The sequence below is a fragment of the Sesamum indicum genome, unplaced genomic scaffold (genome assembly GCF_026168435.1).
Source record: "Sesamum indicum cultivar Baizhima isolate 11 unplaced genomic scaffold, ASM2616843v1 HiC_scaffold_114, whole genome shotgun sequence".
Classification (NCBI taxonomy): Eukaryota; Viridiplantae; Streptophyta; class Magnoliopsida; order Lamiales; family Pedaliaceae; genus Sesamum; species Sesamum indicum.
The window spans coordinates 5,650-10,667 of NW_028292357.1; the positions used below are offsets into that span (position 1 = coordinate 5,650).

At 44.1% G+C, this 5,018-nt stretch overlaps 1 non-coding gene across 1 annotated transcript; it reads right to left on the reverse strand.

The window, feature by feature from the left end:
• Window positions 1–313: 313 nt before the first annotated feature.
• TRNAS-UGA (transfer RNA serine (anticodon UGA)) lies at window positions 314–400 on the reverse strand. The gene has a single exon. It is a non-coding gene; the product is annotated as a tRNA-Ser (tRNA).
• Between the last annotated feature and the right edge of the window lie 4,618 nt (window positions 401–5,018).

A 5,018-nucleotide genomic window follows, 5' to 3' on the forward strand; every position in this document is an offset into this window, starting at 1 on the left:
TCGTCACCTTCCACCCAGAAAAGTATCCACCGTTTTCTTTGTCTCTTAAGCCTCACAGCTATGGGACTTCCTAAAGAAAACTGCAATCGCAGTTTATCAACCACTCACAAGACCACCGAGATCTTCGACTTAGCTCCCAAAGGTAATCCACCCGGCCCTTTCCCAACCTATACAAGGAGAGCGGAAGATAACGAAAGGGAGACAAGGTCCTAACTAAATCATAAGACAAACTACCATTCCATCTATCATATCAGTCGAGTCGATCCGATTCATTATTATCTATAGATAAGGCAAGAGATAACTTATGACCTCGCGGATGGAGAGGGATTCGAACCCCCGGTATTCCTATCAATACTTCGGTTTTCAAGACCGACTCTTTCAACCGCTCAGACATCCATCCCCTTCGCGCTTCGCACGCCCTATCTATCCGCGCGCTGGCGGGTAGGGGCTTATCTATGTGATTCGCTACGCTTGCTTGCCCCTATCGGCTGATTCTATTGCCTGCCGGTTAGCGAAACTTTTCCGGCTCAATTACATAGACCCTCGCCTCTTTCTATATGATAATATGCACCTTGGTTGCTGCGCTCCCTTCGGGTAATAGCAAGAGAGTGAAGAACGAATGATCCTCCAACCAAAAAGAGTGATTGAGTCCGCCTCAAGCGAGTGAGTTCGCGTCGAAAGAAAGAATCTAAGGTCCCCCAGGAGCTTCTGATTTTAGAGTCACTCACCAACTCTTATTGAAATTGAAGAAGAATAGCTAGAATCAGTTATTGTGCAAGACCAACCAATCCTTGGTTGACTCCTCTACTTCGTAGGTCGGGGATATAGCTGTATTCTTCTATTCTTTATCTCTCCCCCTCCTTTGTCCTTTGACTTTCTTTCTTATCTCTTTCCACTATCTCTTAGTTAGCCAGGCAATGACAATGAATTCTGGTAAACTCGTATATAGAAGAATTTCGTTATCTTGATCTCTCATACAATTTCACCTTTTTTTGATTTAACCTTTCCTTCCTCAGAAAAGTCTGTTTTCATTGCACTCAGATAATAGTTTTCTAGTTCATCTCTTCTTCCGGAAGCATGGTTCCCTCAGGTTTCTTGCTTAGATGTGAATCTTAAAGTCTTAGTCCTCCTCCTATTCCTAGTTCCACTGTGCCCTATTTCCTAATTTCATTTTCATTCTACCCATACATTGGTTGATTGAACCATCCTACCTCAAAGCAAAGAACTCCTAGTGAGAGGAAGATAGGAATTTGTTATACTAGGCTCAACCCCCAGGCCAGGCCCTAGGCTTAAAAAAACGTCACACTGTAAAAGAATGCTCCCCTCTTCTCTTATGAGAATAAGTTCAATCTTTGAGCTGCTTGTGAATGCATGTGGGATAAATTTCTATTCTTTGAAGAAGGAATTCTTAAGAACTGAGGAAAGCATCACCAGACTTTTTTATCAAACTTTTTCTTATCGTATTGATCGATTTTCCGCGTCTACCCTTCCTTCGGTGCTTTAGGCGCAGGATCATGGACTAAGAGTATTGATGGAGACATTGACTCTGTCCATCTTGCCAAGAGAAGATGGCCCATAGGCACCAGATAGCTGGAAATATCCCCTTCTTTCCTTTAAAAATGGACACCGATCCGAAATCAAAAACGAAAATTCTCGTATTGAATGTCAGAAAACGTGAGCGGGCAGTGCTGGGATAGAAGATCGCGCCCACGCCGACTCAAAACCAAAAGCCCGAAAGAAGAGAGAGATAGCTACCACTGAAGACTACAAGGAATAGAGCTACTAAGAAAGAAGGGAGGGTTCACCTCTCCTAGGAAATTCACTCTTGACTAACGGTCTAGCTTCACTCACTAGTAAGAACTCTAAAAAGAAGAAGAATTCCGAATTTCTATCCGGGCAAAGAAAAGGATATTAGGTAAGTGTTAAACTTATGTCCAAACTAGGAAACGGAACAGGAAAGCGAAGCGCCTAGTTCTAGACTAGGCTAGCATGGGAAAAGGAAAGGGGGAGTGAGTGGGCTACTGGCCCTAGCACACTTAGATAAGGCACGGAACTAATAGCAATTGAAGAAGAATCCGCAGTAAGGACACTAGTCTCGTTGGACTGCAGAAGCAACTGACATAGTTTAGATGTCCCTAAGACTTTTTCAGGCCAATGAGGGTCGATGTAATTGACCTGTTGTCGCCTTAAGAGTTCTTGATAGTAAAGCACCGGCCGCATGCTTGATTGCCTTTATTACGCCTTTCCTGTTGTCGGAATAAGCGCTCTTTTAGCCTTACTCTTATCTTTTCTTTAGCATCCCGCCACTCCTGAGGCTATCTCCGACAACAATGATTTTTGTCCTCCAAAAGCATACTCTTTTAGAGAGCTGACGCCCTCTCGTACTTATTTATATAAAGAAGAGTTCTGTCTTTCTCGCTACGCCCTTTGCCTGACTTCACTTTCTTACGGCAAATATCGTATGATAAAGCACTTCTTCTCCCCTACTTCTCTTGCTTGCTTACCTGGCGCTTGAAAGGATCGCTACTAGTCTTCATAAAAGAATTCACTCTTGCCGGGCTAACAAAGGGACATTGCTATAATATGTCTTACCACCCCCTAACCTCTCCCTATCGGGTCTTTCAGAGCCTCGGGTGAAGCTGTTCTTGCTTTGAGCTAACTTCATCAGATATGAATTTCTCACTGCTAGCAATCCAGGGTAATAAGGTATAGTATGCACCCATTAATTCAATAGTCAAGTATGCCTTTCTTCTCTAGAAGGCGATTTGGCCCATTTTCTCTTTCCTGGTAATAAGGCAAGGTCTTTCCCTATCACGACCGCCTGTAGAATGAATTGAATTCGTCTCAAAACAAAGAGCTAGCGAACCACACAAATTCCATTCCAATTATATCAGACAAAGCAGGATAGCAGCCATCAAGCTGCCCCTTTAGAGTGAGAGCCTTCCGAGACCAATGCTATCAAGAAGAAGGAAAAATAGCCTTTATGGAGCCTTGAGCTTTCGCCGGGAGCCGGTTCAAGTAATGGAATGTCCACGTCCACATATTCGGCTTAAATAGCCCTAGCTAGATGAAAATTGCCTGGGTGGTCTTTCTCACATTGGTAAAGGAAGAAAAGACGATTCGGCCTATCAAGAAGATTTTCCGCATAAAGTCTCTTTTTTCGATTCGGCCACACTTTTAGCGATGAGGCGATGCAAGGAATGGTGTCAGAGCAGTTAGCAGCCATTCTGTGACCTTCATCGACGCCGTCATGGAATTTCTTTAAAAATCACATTACCTAGAGGATGAAGGGTTTTCTATTCCGCCTTAGTATAGTAGTGCACTCGCAATCCTAAGGCTTAGTTAAGAGTTCTTGCTTCCTGACAAAGAAGAGAGAATCGTCCGCTGTCTCTTTGGAGTGAGTGGCGGATGCTGATCCCACAATGGAATGGATTCGGCGAAGGAATCCCCTTCCTTTAAATGACAGGTGACTGGGTAAGAGTAAGATAAGACCTAGTTCAGAGAAAAGTGTCGGTCCAAGAAGCAGAAAATCTTCTTTCTTTTACTAAGTATGTGTTGTCGATTCAATGTGGGATAGGCCAAAAGGAATGCTTACCGAAGGGCATAGCTCTAGGTGACGAGAATTCTCAGTTGAAGGATGCGGGGATCACAACTATACAGGAGCTACAAAGGCGTCTGGACACAACCTAAATATCGGCCCGGCGACAGACATGACAGCACACGTCTATAGATAGGAGACCAAAAACGGAGCTAATTTCCGCTCTCGCCATGATGAAAGTGCAACTGACATTACCGTCGCAGCAACTAAGGTATACGTCTGCCTGGATTCGATTCGAGTGACCCGGCCTTCGAACCTCATGGAATAGTTTTCTAGATAATGCCGTCCGAGAGCGCTTTCCACGAAAGTGAGCCAGTGTACCAAGTTCTTGAAATTAGCCAGTCTTGGTAGGCCTATGCTAAGGCCCAAACGGCCAGCATATAACTGAAACTCAAAAAAAGGCAAGCCTCGGCTGGGAATCTGTCCATAGCGCTAACTGGTATTAGTGATCTTCCTTCTCTTAGCCCCTCCCTTATACGAGGCCTTTTTAAAAGCCACTTGGCAAAGAAAAGAACAACGATCGGTTTCGAAGCGAGATTGACGGAGCGGTACTCTGACTCCGCTTCCGAATCAACTAAACAAAAAGCTTCTACCACGCACGATATTTAAATTTAACACAGCAGAAGCAACCTTAACTAACTTAATAAACAGCAATCAACGCAAGAGCGCGCTTAAAAAGCTTCCCTCAAACCCTGTTTTCAGTTCCGTAAGTCAAGTTCTCTAAGTCTTTCTCTTGGCTTTCCCAATTCATTCCTACCTTACACACCAACTCTTTTTCCGCCTGCCGCTCAACATCTATCTTACTCTTCCTTGGTCTCTTCCCTTGAAGGGATATGAAGGATATGAAATAGAATGAATTCCAGGACACGGTATACTGTTTTAATTTAAAGGAAGGGCCAGACATGAATGGGAAAGGGTCACCTTCCTCATAGGAGAAGGGGTGCATGCTAAAGCAAAGCTAGAGCAGCTTCGCGATATAGGTGTCATTTAATTAATTCAGTACTTAAGATATGGTGTTCCCCCGTCAAACGAACGAAAAAGAAAGAAGGTTGGCTTTTCGATCCTTTGATACCGACCGATTGAAAGAAAAGAACGATTACTGTATACTCTTCCCATTAACGCACAAGAACAAGGGGAATAGCTCCTACTTTCTAGCTCTCGTACTTACTTAGTGAAAAGTTCGAGCCTTAGAAGCATGCTTTGGGAGAGGTCTGGAATAAGTCTTGTATGAGTCCTTTAATGGAGTCCCTCTTATTGTTGAGGCGCTTCCGGTAGCAGGCTTTTCTTTTTACGATTACCATTCCAGTATTCAATATCTCCGCCTCCCCGTTGGTCTGACCCTTTCAAGTGGATAAGGGCATGAGCCATCTGGGAGGTAATTTGGTCACGCGGATCCCTGGTTTGTATACAGCCAGTGGTG